This window comes from Ambystoma mexicanum, chromosome 7p, assembly GCF_040938575.1.
Source record: "Ambystoma mexicanum isolate Mex_15411 chromosome 7p, UKY_AmexF1_1, whole genome shotgun sequence".
Lineage (NCBI taxonomy): Eukaryota > Metazoa > Chordata > Amphibia > Caudata > Ambystomatidae > Ambystoma > Ambystoma mexicanum.
This window is the reverse complement of record NC_090939.1, coordinates 57213743-57227558: the sequence shown is the minus strand read 5'-3', so window position 1 is coordinate 57227558 and position 13816 is coordinate 57213743. Positions and strand designations below refer to the sequence as shown.

At 45.1% G+C, this 13816-nt stretch overlaps 1 protein-coding gene across 1 annotated transcript in view; it reads left to right on the top strand.

Annotated features, from left to right (window-relative positions):
* Positions 1-13816, top strand: part of MAN1A2 (mannosidase alpha class 1A member 2) — a 1471929-nt gene that overhangs the window by 414845 nt on the left and 1043268 nt on the right. The window lies entirely within an intron of this gene.

The window sequence follows — 13816 nt, the reverse complement described above, 5'->3', positions numbered from 1 at the left end:
TGTGGCAATCCTGTATTGAGTTCTTTATATTAGAAGGAATGGTAATGAACAAGAACAATTGACCGACTGATGGATGGCATTCTGTGACAATTGGGCCAGATACTGAACAAGAAATATGACAAACAGTCCAAGGGGACAGGACATGTACATACAATGGAGCTAGGGACCATGTAGTCCGTCCGGGAGGTGGAGTGGCATGGTGGGAAACTGGCTGAGCTCCTAGACGAAGCAGGTAGAGTGGGTGGTGCTGGTGATTTTTGATGTGAGGGGTGTGAGAAACCAGAGGCGTTTCTCCCAGGCTATTCCCGGGGATCCTTTGTTCAGGTGACCAGGGAAGGGCCATGGCTCTTGGATCCCAACCCTGGGGGTGGAAGAGCAAGGGAGGATCACCTGGGCAAGGGATCCTTGGGGGACTATGGGAGACACGACCTTAGGCAAGACATGGTATTGCTCCCGTTCTGACACACCCCTACCCGACATCCCCTCAGATGTCATGGGATATTGTCAGCAGATTCCCATAATACCCCAGTACCTTTCTGTAAGGAAAAGGAGAAAACAACCAGGGAAATCAAAACCATCTATTAAATCACAAGAACCCACTAGAAAATCAATTACCCTCTTTATTGTGACAAAGGCCTATCAGGTTTTAGTATAAGCCCTCAGAAAATCTACATCTCCCACAATCCCTACTTCCACTCTAGAAGTCCAACTACTGGGATGAAGAAGAGGTAGATGGGAGTCATGAGAATTGCCCATGGGTATTAGTGTGCAATGGATTCCTATGGGCCGTCTCCATGTTGTCCCGATAATGAGGTCGGGCAGAGTCGGACAGGGAGGGGCAATTAATCCCACCTGACTCCAATCCACTCTTTTAAAGAGTATAACAGGTCAGATACCGAGACACACAAAAGGCAAAGGTGTGGGGCAGAGAGAGACTAGAGGCAAGAAGGAGCGGCTCTTGTGAAGAAGCAGCAGTGGAAGCTGAGGAACTAGAGGGCTCCAGAGAATGTAAGAGAGAAGGAGAAAACTCCAGGATAGCCAAGGAAAAAGACCCCGTTCCCACACACCGATGAGAACATGTCTGCTGCTCTACACCCTGTGAACAGCTGAATTGAGGAGGCACGTTAACATTGAAATTGCAAGTCTGAAGTATGAGAAACCGATGAGACTCAGCTGGTGAATTAACAAGTTGAGAGGAACAAAAGCCTGACTGGATGTGAAATATTTGAAACTGTATCCAGCGTGAGTTGCACGCAAGATGGCAACCTCATGTAAAAGTGAAAAGAGATTGTTCTAATGAAAACAAAGTGAAACAAAGTAACCAGGTGGTCCGGTAAAAAGGAGGTTACCTATTTGAAAGCCTCAGTGAAATGTATCTGTGTTGAAAGCTTACGGAGAGTGAGGGGAAAGCTTGCGCCCGATCGAGGGGAGCTGAAACTGTGTAAGGAAGGAAAAGAATTGCTTGCGTCCGATCGAGCGGAGCTGAATGAAAGTAAAATAAGCAAGAGTAAAGTTAAGAGACTGATTTGATCCCGACGGAGGGAAGCTACTGAGATTAAGAAATGTAAAATATCGAATATTGAACTGTACGAGTGACAAAAGAAATCACAAGAAGCAGCAGACACTGGGAAGAAGGTAGTACCGTGAAAGTCGAAGTGGTCAGGTATGGTTTAAATAAAACCCCATGCCGTTTTGAAAGCCTTCGACAATAAAAACCTGGAGAAGGTAAAGCCAGAGGTGAAAAGTAAGAGAAGTGTGGTTTTAACAAGTAAAGTGAACCTTTGTGTCAAGATGATTGAAGCCTGTATTTTGACGAGAGACGTCTCGTTGAGAATCCTTTCCGTTTCTAAGACTTTGCCAGAGTGGTGTGAGACCAGCTGAACTATTGAACTTTCCTAACAAGCCAGAGTTTGTCTTGCTACAGGAAGTTGAGTTGACCTAGCTCAGATATCCTAGAGATTCAGGTTGAAATCGTGGGGAAGGGAGCTGACCTTTCCACAAATATTGGCTTTCCGGATTCTTTTGTTGAACACTCCACAACTTTCATTTGTAATACATTTCCCTTGCACCTTTTGCATTGGGTTTAGGGCAGGCATTAGGTTTATTGTTTTTGCTTTATCTAGACTAACTAGCACTGTTTTGTCTTGTTTATGGTTGAGATTACTCCCAATTTAGATTTAGGGCAAGATGGGAAGTCTCCAACCCCTTTTTCGAGAAAATAAAGGTTTTAAAACATGTACGCTTGTGTTTGAGTGTAACTTTTGATACCATGACTTCCTTACAGGGGGCTGCGCGTTTGTCAGATGAGGGCATGAAAGGGGAAGGAGTGGCACTGAGAGGAATGGAAAGGTAGTTTGGGAACAGAGAGATTACAGAGGGTGTTAGAGGGGTGTGGCATGAGAGATTTTTGGCAAGCTAAGGGTTATGGCAAGCCATTGAATGGATTTAAAGGCAAGTATTAGGAATTTGAAAAGGGACTGGTTTCTAAGAGACAACTGGCTTGGACACAGTGCTGGGAAGTTGGAGAAGAGCGACAGAGATTATAGGGTGTGTGGCAAAGTTGAGTGTTTGTCAATCACAGAGAAGAAGTAAATTGGGAGTGTGAGACAGGTTTGGTATCAAGAGAGACACAGACTCAAAAATAATCATTTCAAAACCTTTATTTTACTAAAGTTCTTCTGTTGGTGTAATGCCTAACTGGCCCTAACACTAAAGGGATGGTTCCCTTAACTGATGTTTCCAAGGGCCGTCGAAGTATTGAAATCCAAAATAAAGATACGTCTGTGTCTAAACCTATGTTTACCCTCACATTTTAACAAAAATGTGTTAGGAAGTCTTATAAAAGTAAAAGGTAGTGGTTCAACAAAAATAGGAAACCTGGGTTGGTTTTGGGTGGTCTTCACACCAGTTTGTAGGTTGGTCAGTTTCAAAAGATCGAGCTTACTCAAAAAGGAATGTTCATAGGACCTTCACTGTTCAAACAATGTCAATGTTCCTAAGGTCCCATCCCCAAGCTTCAGCTCTTTCAGTAACGCCAAATAATCAAGATTCTTTTTTACAGCCTTCTTAGGGTTCCCTACCCCAAGTGTAGGACTTCAAAATTCAGACACACTTCAGCTGTTAGGGCTCTCGGGGTTCCCTTTCCCAAGCTTAGGCCCTCTTCCAAGTTTGAAACACCAGCTCACTTTGTCAGGATGTTCCTTTCTTTCATATGCTATTCTTTAAAGTTCTTTAAAAGGGTCAGCATCAGAGACCTTCGAAAAAGCCAGCTTCTTTACTCCTCCCATGCGACCACTCTGAGCTCTGTTTTCTTGACTTCTTTCTTGGCCCACTGGTACCTTTCTTTCCTTCTCCTGCACACTTGCAGATTCCTCACCTTTTGTGCCCACTGGCACCTTTCTTTCCGTCTCCTGCACACTTGCAGATTCCTCACCTTTTGTGCCCACTGGCACCTTTATTTCCTTATCCTGCACACTTGCAGATTCCTCACCTTTTGTGCCCACTGGCACCTTTCTTTCCTTCTCCTGCACACTTGCAGATTCCTCACCTTTTGTGCCCACTGGCACCTTTCTTTCCTTCTCCTGCACACTTGCAGATTCCTCACCTTTTGTGCCCACTGGCACCTTTCTTTCCTTCTCCTGCACACTTGCAGATTCCTCACCTTTTTGTGCCCACTGGCGCCTTTCTTTCCTTCTCCTGCACACTTGCAGATTCCTCACCTTTTGCGCCCACTGGCACCTTTCTTTCCTTCTCCTGCACACTTGCAGATTCCTCATCTTTTGTGCCCACTGGCACCTTTGTTGGCTTTCTTTGTGCCCACTGGCACCTTTCTTTCCTTCTCCTGCACACTTGCAGATTCCTCACCTTTTTGTGCCCACTGGCACCTTTCTTTCCTTCTCCTGCACACTTGCAGATTCCTCACCTTTTTGTGCCCACTGGCACCTTCGTTGGCTTTCTTTGTGCCCACTGGCACCTTTCTTTCCTTCTCCTGCACACTTGCAGATTCCTCACCTTTTTGTGCCCACTGGCACCTTTCTTTCCTTCTCCTGCACATTTGCAGATTCCTCACCTTTTTGTGCCCACTGGCACCTTCGTTAGCTTTCTTTCTGCACACTTGCACCTTCTTTGCCTTTTCCCATGCCCACTGGCACCTTTTCCAGTTTTCCCGTGCACACTTGCACTCTTTTCACTCTACTGGGTCACTTGTACCCAGCGGTCAAGTCCTAAAAATAAAATTGGGGGGACTCATCAACAAACACAATGGGATGTGATGCCACCAGAAATTAGCATATCAAGGTGAAATATGCACATTTCAGTAAATTGGCTTTGCAGAACCACCCAAATTGCACAGGACGAATGGCATTTGCCTTTCATAAAATCAACACACACACAAGGTTAAACGGTGTGCATGTTTGTTTTAAACTCCAAGAACCAATAGAAATGTTTTCCCTGGAACATTCAGTACCGAAATGGGACATTTTACCTTTAGTCGTTTGCTATATTTCATCATGTTATATAGTGCAGTAGTGAAGTGTCCGGCCTGCAAACCTCATGACTGCGGTTCCGAGGTCGGCTTTAATTCATAAATTCAAAGTAGACATTCAATGTTTCTCATTTTAGCTGCAGGGGACGGAGTCCACCCTCTGTACACTCAACTTGAGCCCTGATTGGACCCTTCTCTCGCTTCGGGTCACTTGCACCCCCTTTATTTAATGTTATTTCATTTAGCACCCCTTGCCTGCTCCGGTTTTCTGCCTTTCCTTTCCTTTCTCTTTATGCCTCTTTCAGTCTATATAGCTTCACTGGTTTCTTTCCTCTTTCCACTTTGTGCTGCTTTATGCATTTTCTTTCGCCGGCTCCGTTTCAATCAGCTGCATGCTCCCAAGTCTCTTTCTCTCTCTTACTTTCACGAGACTTACCCGGCCAGCAGCGCAGTGATGAGCGGTGCCTTCGGGTTATACAAGCCTGAGGTCAGGGTCTCGCCACCTGCCCCTCAGACACCGTTGGGGCCGGCACAGGTCCCATGGGAATGAGCAATGCTCTGACAGCCAGTAGCAGCCGGCAGGATACTTTGCTCCGGCTCGTTGGAGAAACAGCTCCCTAGCCACGCTGCAGCCCCTCAAACACTGGGCCAGCGTCTTGGCACGCCGTTCTCCTCGTGTCCGTAGATCCTGCTGCTCTCTGCTCCGTGGCTTCACTGGTCAAAACATCCCTGGCCCGCTCAAAACCCTGAGTAGAAACACACCTTTTAAAGTTGGAAAAGCAGTCAAGTTGAGAGTGGTGTGAGGGATAATTGGTAAATGCCTTGCTCTATCAATGGGACAGCTTAAGTTCTTTCTATTGCCGGTTTCCCTTATATTCCCCATGTTGTTCCGATGGGAAATCTTCACTACTCCCGGTTGCCTCTTCCTCATCCCAGCATTTGTTGAAAATGGGGAGGGGGTGATGTATGGGTTTGGAAATACTTCATGAAAGCTGATGGAAAGGGTTTTGATGTGGAATGGGAAAAGAGGGAGTACCATGTCTGACCCTTGGATGTTCTTCTCCCAATCCCCGTGACCCTCCACTCAGGTGATCCTCCCTCACATGTCCACGCCCAGAGTTGGGATCCAAAAGCAATGGCCCTTCCTTGGCCACCTGACTAGAGGATCCCGGGGGAATAGGTGGGAGAACACTTCCAAGTTTCTCACAGGAGGCTAACTACAAGGCTGGCACAGTAGTCCAGTAGACAAAGTATCAGGGTTTTAGGGGAATGGTAGTGAGGAGAGGGGGGGATTTTCCTGATAAGAAGGTTAATCCTAGCAACAGTAGAGTTGGCGGTAATAAAGGGTTGAAGATTGAGATTGCTGTCAAGAAGTACCCCATGGTTGCATGCCTTAAAGGAGTTGGGAGAGCAGGTAACTGGGCAATAAGTTGGCTGAGGGAACGATGTGCGACCTGAATTCTTGCCCCTGTCTAAAAGGACAGGGATTGTTGTACTCACTTTTGGTTTGTCTTTTAAAGGCACAGGGCATGTAGGGGCATAGACTGCTCCAGGCAATCTTTGCCAGGCAAGGCCTGTTTTCAGAATTCCTGTCAAGCAATATGGTCCTGTTTTAGGCAAGATTTCTGCATTCGGCTCCTTATGGAAAAAAGGAAATTTTAAGGCAATTTCCATCAGATACACAAGCACTGTAGAATCCCACTCAGGACCACAGCGGTCGGGCAAACCCCTTCTTCTGCAGATTTTCAAAGTACTCCCTTCATTATGTGTGTATGGCTTAAATAGCTGCTAAATTTCACTCATGCAGCATACTTTGATGCAACTGGTGCTCGTTATTAAGTCTCACCGTTGGTTCTCTTCAGATACTGACACTCCCAATTATCCTCCCCTCTATTATGATCGGTCCAGTGTATTTTGTCACATGCCAATGGAAGATTTCAGCCAGATTTGGGTTAAAATCCATTTTTCCTAATTTCTTTTATGAACATAGCCAGTTATTGATATCTTTATATTTTAAACCACATGAGATTCCTTAGTCTAAAGACCTGCCACCTGTACTAATAGCTTGGAATGTGAACAAGTTATTGAAATATGTAAACGTATTCATAATTTGTAGGTGTCACTATATCATGTATAGTTTTATATTAAGGGGAATGCTTTGCTGAATCCAGATCTACTTTCTCTTCTCAACAAATTGTTGAGAAATGATGAGCTATAAGATGATTTCATTTTTGTCATTGCAATTTCATTTTTTGGATTGTTGTGCAATGGATGTTCAATCTAAGCTAAATATTAACTTTAAAAGGCTAGCTTAGTCCCCTTGGAAACGTACTATCTAAACAGACCTGCACAGCTGGTATTTTATGGCTGAGCAATAGGTTAAAAAGGTTAAAGCAGGGGTGTAACTTAATCTATTTGATGCATTATATTCTGAAACGTCAGACACATTTGTTCTGACCTGGCCCATAGCCTTGTGACCAGGCCTCATCTATAAAACTGGGAAGAGACTCCAAAATCAAGATTCTGTAATGCATTTCTATGTAATTTCTTGTATTTTTTAAAGATAAGCTTTTGCCCTGAATGGTTGTCTGTCTGCCCAACTTGGCTTAATTGATTAGCTTATTCATTAATTATAGGCCTATATTGTACCAGATGGCTGCACTTGGAACCTTGTTGCCTTTGGAACAGCTTTTCAAGGATATTCAGCTCCAGCTGTATTAACCTACGTTTGTCAATTTAAAGTGACTTGCAACAGAGAACACAGGTCAATGGTGTGGTTTTCTCTTAATTCAGTAATTTGATTCCAAATGTACAATAATTAGTACATGTGTACATGAACATTGTTTGACTGGTGCATTCAAATACACTTTGTGAATTATCATATAATATTGTTGCACAAAAAAACACTTTAGTAGGTTAACATTTTCTTAAAACCATTTCAATTATATTGTACATTAGAGACGACACTGCATCCTACAAAGCAGGTTTTGCGTCATTTGTCTAACATTCCTGGAAAGACTTTGTTTAGGTGGTATTTTACATCAAAAGGATGACGAGTCATGTACAATAGGTCTTGCTTATTGATAATGGTTTCATTTACATTAAATATATTTGACACATGTACTTGAGGGGTTCAGCATGGTGTCCCCACAGGCTGGTGGTAGGTAAGAGCCTAAGCACTGCTTTATTTTTAAAGTGCGTTACACTTACTGCAGTGTTTCTAATTAACAACATGTTCTTTGAGCATTTCCTGATGGTTACAAGTGACCAGCATGGGAATGTGCATATTACATGTAGGGCCAGATACATTTCCACCTGGGATTTTCCAACACATTTCTGTGGTACTACAACACCCACACGCCCCATTGCAGGGGAAAGTAATGGCAGAATGCCCTGGCCATGGCATTCGGGTGTTCCTTCCTATCTTTGCTATGCATCTCTTCTTGTTCGAGGGCTTCATAAGGATTGTCTTATTTATTGTAGGTACCTTGTGTCCCATACAATGCTGTTTTTAGTCTGCTAATTTCATTTGCAGCGTGTAGGTTGTGTTGGGACCGGTACATACGTTACTCCTTGAATCTCCAAATAATGAGACCCGTTTGGAGATCACTTGAAGATAGGCAATGACCTCATATTTGCGCAGATAAGTCATGGGAAACCTTTCAGACTTAAAGCAGTTAATACAGAGACCTCATACTTTCGTATAGTGCTGGATTAAGAATAGAGTTTAAAAGACTGGAACCAGAGGAAGAGAACACACCGGCTCCCTTAGAATTATTATAATTGTTCTTTTTATAGCGCGCTTAATACCAGAGATAGGTTTCTAAGTGTGAGACAGGGATTCAAACCTGTGTTGCGCTGCGTTGTCTTTCTTCTAAGACAAACACATTGCCCCTGAGCTATCCCCCCCCCCTCAGCAACCTATCCTTCTAACTTTCACATAAGCCTCAGTATGAGTTGGTTACATAATGTTTGAATTATTATTATTATTTTTTTTAATTTGGTGTTATTGGTTTTAACAAAGAAATAAACAAGATCGAATACCTGTTACACATAAGATCCTTGTAAGCATATGATTGTATAAGAAAGACAATCTACATTATATCAAAAGATTTTCGCATCATATGTCGTTATGCTTATATCAGGATATGTCCATCACAACATGAGAAACCCCGCTCCCCACCAACCCCCCCTCCCTTCCTTGATTGAGCACTCATCTGTTGAATGTTATAAAAGCGCGGGGACTTCAAAAGTATTTTATTCACACCTCAATTGTGTGATTGGTCTGGAGCCACCTATTGCAGATTCTTCTTCCATTGATTTCCATCGGGGATGCCTTTTCATCATGGCCCGGCAGAGTCGTCCGCTCGGGACTCAGTCTGTTGTGAGATGTTTAGTTTTAAAGTCCATCCATAGGACATCACATTGTGAGGCTTTGCCATGAAGAGAGGCAGTTATTGTCTCCATTAGGTAGATGTTTGTGGCCAGGTTGATCCATTCTTTTTTACCGGGCACCGTCGTAGACTTCCATTTAACCACCAGAAGAGCCCTGGCCGCTAGGAGTAGGTGGGGGGGCCAAGCCCTTCACTCTGGTCCAGTCATCATCGTCTCTTTCCAGGCCGAAGAGTATTAAGTAGGGATCAGCTTCTCTTTGAATCCCCTCTATCTCCTTAATCCACCCCAGGACCTCATTCCAGAATATCTTGATGCGCTGGCAGCCCCACCACATATGTCAATAGTTGGCTATTTCCCCGCATTTTCTCCAGCATGTTGGGTTCATTGTCTGAGACATTTTGGAAAGTCTAAATGGGTCATATTGCTATCTGTGTAGGAGTTTGATGGCATGGAGCTTATATTGGCTGGATATAGAGGTTGTGGAAGCCGCTCTACACATTGTTTCCCATACGTCGGGATGTATCTCTTCCCGAAAGTCTTTTTCCCACCTTGTTCGTAGGGTTTCTGTTGAGCCATCACCAGCCGCTATTAATTCTTGATACATTGCAGATATGAGGCCTTTCATCTCAGATTTAGAGTCCAGGAGTTTCTCAAATGGGGTAAGATCTCTATTCAATTTGTTTCTCTATTTTGCCTGCGTTAAGACCCCTTTCAGTTGGATGTACTGGAATGTTGATAGGGTGCCTATACCCAAGGCGTCTGTCAGATCTGGGAGCGAAATAAACAAGTCTTTCTTCTGGAGTTGTCCCACCCTCTCCAGGCCCGCCTCATACCATGCCTGAAACCTACCCACTTTAGGTATATGGTTGTTCATGCCGGGTGACCATAGGAGACTGAGCGGGGATGGCCAGGTAGTGATTTTGCGCATTTCCTTGCCTGTGCGCCATATGCTCCATATAGTGCTCAAGATGGGGAGGCCTTTGATTTTTCGTTGTACCCTTTTATGTGGGGTCCATAACCATTCCGATACAGTGGCTTGAGCGAGATAGTGATTGTCAATCTGGACCCATTGGAGGTTTTTCTGGTCTCTAAGGTGTGGGATCAGGACGCGCAGTTGGGCGGCTTTATAGTAATTCCACAGATCGGGTCCAACCCCTCCTTTGTCTTTGGGAAGCGTTAGCGTATCATATGGAACTCTTGCTTTCTTCCCCTGCCATATGAATCTCACCATAGCCTTTTTGGCTTCATTAAAGTACTCTTTTGGTTTCTCCACCGGGAGCATTTGGAAGGGATATAGGAAACAGGGAAGGCATACCATCTTAACTGCATTAAGTCAACTGAGCCATGAGATCGTGAGTTTTCCCCATTTTTTAAGATCGGCCGCAAACCGCTGGAGGAGTGTGGGAAAGCTGGCTTCAAAAAGGTCACTCAGGGTTTTAGTGATTTGTATGCCCAGGTATTGTAGTGTGGTGTGTTCGAGCTTAAAGCCCAGCGGAAGAAACCTGGTGTCATTCACCTCTACAGTACCTTGAAGGGGGAACAAGATGGACTTGGTACTATTCACTTTAAAGCGGGAGAATTGGCCATATTCGTCCATTAGTTTGAGCGCTTGAGGGACGGACTCTGAGGGGTAAGTTAGATGGAGGAGGATGTCATCTGCATAGAGAGCTACCTTGTATTCTGTTGGCCCTAGTTTCATCCCCTCTATCAGGGGGTCCGCTCTCTTCTTTTGTGCCAGGGGTTCTAACGAAAGTGCAAACAGGATTGCAGAGAGGGGGCATCCCTGTCTAGTCCCACGTTTCAATTCAAACCATCTGGAGTATTCTCCATTGACAAATACTGCTGCCTTAGGGGACGTATATATTGCTCGTATTGCCTTTCTAGTTCTCGGGCTTATTCCAACCTTCTGCAAGACTGCTCCCATAAAATCCCACTCAACCCTGTCAAAGGCCTTCTCTGCATCTATTGACAATAGAACAGGGTCGTTGGGAATGTTATAGGCTGCATGGATGACGTGTAATGTTTTATGCATGGAGTCAGCTCCCTGTCTTCCCAGTATAAACCCAACCTGGTCTGGGTGGATCAGGCGGGTCATTAATGTTTCCAATCTGGCAGCCAGTACCCTAGTGTATATTTTGGCATCAAGGTTGAGGAGGGAAATAGGGCGGTACGATCCACAACACTTAGGGTCCCTCCCCTCCTTAGGGATTACTGTTATGAGTGTCTGTTTAAAGGAGTCTGGTGTTACACCTGTCTCAATTATTTCATTGAATAGTTCCGTTAGGAAGGTTGTCAGTTGTTTAGCAAAGGTTTTATAGAACCCAGCAGTGTAACCATCCTCCCCCGGTGATTTGCCCAGTGTCAACCTTTTAATTGCCTCCTGGATCTCATGTTCAATAATTGGGGAATCAAGGAGCTCGGATTCTGCGTGCGTAATGGTAGGCATGGAGATCGGGGCTAAGTAAGAGTTCATATCTATCTGGCCAGGGATTATTTCGGAGGTGTATAGATTCTCATAGAAGCTGGCAAAGGATTCGGGGATGGTACAGGAGGTCGGGGCAGAAGGGGCAGAGCCCTGACGTATTTCGTTAACCTTGCGGTCTGCCCTTTGTTCTCTGAGCCTAGCTGCTAATAGGGCGTCAGCCTTGTCTCCTTTTTCATAGAATTTCTGTTTCAGAAACTGCAGTTTGCATACCACTTGGTCCCGTTCCAGCAACCGTAATTCTTCCCTTTTGAGTTGGGCTGTTTTCATTTTATCCAGGTCTACTTCCGGGTCCTTCATCATCTCAGCCTCCAGTTGACATATTTCAGTCCGTAACCTTTGCTCTATGATCGTCTGTTCCCTTTTCTTGGAGGACCCCTCTCTTATCACCAGACCCCTCCATGTGGCCTTCCTTGCCTCCCAGATTATCTGCTTGGAGACCTCACCATCGTTATTCATTTTGAAATATTCTTCAATTTCTGTCTCCATGGAGGTTTTGAAAACCAGATCTTTCCAAAGAGTCCTGTTACACCGCCATTTCCCTGCGGGAACAGGTAGATCAGCCCAGTTGATATCGGCCAGTACCATGTCGTGGTCGGACCAAGTTATCGGGACGAAATCTGAATGATGTGCAGTAGTAGTGAGGTCACTTGTTAGATATATGTAGTCAATACGCGTGAATGTATGGTGAGGGTTTGAATAGAAGGTGTAACCACTCTTGGTGGGGTGCATAATTGTCCACACATCCTGCATATCATAGAGTTCCATCATTGTAGCCAACTTAGTGCGGTGACTGGCGTATTGGTGTCTCGTTCCAGGTCTGCCCGGTTTCTGGTCTTTGTTCGGGTCGGCCCATTGATTGAAATCACCCACCGGATGACATGTCCTGTGGCTTCTAACTTTATCTTGGGGATCACCTTCTCAAAAAATACGACCTGTCCAGTGTTAGGTGCATATAGGGTGGCAATGGTTACCTGTACTTTTGCTATTTTCCCGGCTATGAGGAGAGTACGGCCTCCAACGTCAAACCATGTATTATCTACTTCAAATTTGATTCCTTTCTTGATTAATATCCCAACACCACCCTTCCTGAGCAGACCCGAACCCCAGAACTCCAGACGTCCTCTTCTCCCTAGAACGCTCCGCTCTTCGCCTTTGGCATATTTGGTCTCCTGTAAGAGGAGGATGTCAATATTGGATCTGCGAAATTCTCGGAGGACCAAGGATCTCTTAGTCGGTAAATTCAAGCCTTTCACATTAATAGTCCCGACCCTGAGAGAGACCCCCGGGCCATGGCAATCAGGGGTTGCCCTAATTGGGTGTCTTTGATGGGTCACTTACTTCAGATGGCCAGACCAGTATTCGATTTTTGTGTCCTCCACTGTCTGATATTGTAAATTCATACAGATGTTAGTGCTACTGTACTTGAGATTCCCATTCCCCTTCTCCCCCTTCCCCCTCTCTCTGAGTAGATGGTGTTCAAGCGAATTCAAAAACTGAAGGTGTGCCATTTTCAGCACCTTGAAGACATCCGATTCGGACTTGGTGGAAATGTTCAGTCCAGTACCGGACCACCAGTGGAGACCGTTACCTCACGGTCCCATTCAGGTATACTATCGTAACATATAAATGAGCCCCTCTTTCCCGTCCTCCCTCCCCCCAGTGTCACATATTACAACATTAACAATAAAGAGAAAATAAAGGTGTAACGTTACGTGTGCCCTCCGGCCCTTTCTTCGGATGTTCGTTTCCCCTCTACTTCAGGAGGGGGTTTTCCAGCCGGGAGCCATCGTCTTGTCATTGATCCTGTCTCCCTGCGGCTGTGGGTGCCTATTCTCGAACTCTTCAGGCGCAGGTTTCAATCAATTGGTCTGTAAGGATTGTGTGAACTTGTTCATTTTCCTTTTTCAGGCGTGTTGTTTGGTCTTCTATATTTTCTTGATCCTTTCACCCGTCTTCTTTTAGGGCCCTGAAGCTCCCACTGCATTCCAGCCTGTTCAGAGTCGTTCTCTTCACCCCCTTTTGGTGCCACTCCGAGAATGTCCACGATGCAGTCCTTGATCTCTTGCTCGGACCGGAGGATTATCTTTGTGCTGCCATGTTCAAATGTGAGGGAAGAAAGGATATCCCCACCTGCATCTTGTGCCCTGTTCCTTGAGCCACTTAGTCAGGCGGCTGCAAAGGCGCCTCAGCGCCAGCGTGAGCGAGGACAGATCCTGGAAGATGGTAATTTGGGCACCTCCTAATGTGAGCGAATCTCCAGACATGGCCTTGGTCAAGATCCTGTTCCTATCCTGGTATCGATGGAATCTTGCGAGGACAGAGCGTGGTCCACCAGGGGGCCCGCCCGCCCGCCCTGTGTATCTGCTCCATTTTGGGTTCATCTACCTCTTCATCTGCCATTAGGATTTTTATAATGTTATGTATTGTAGTTTTGAGCGAATCCTCAGTTTCAC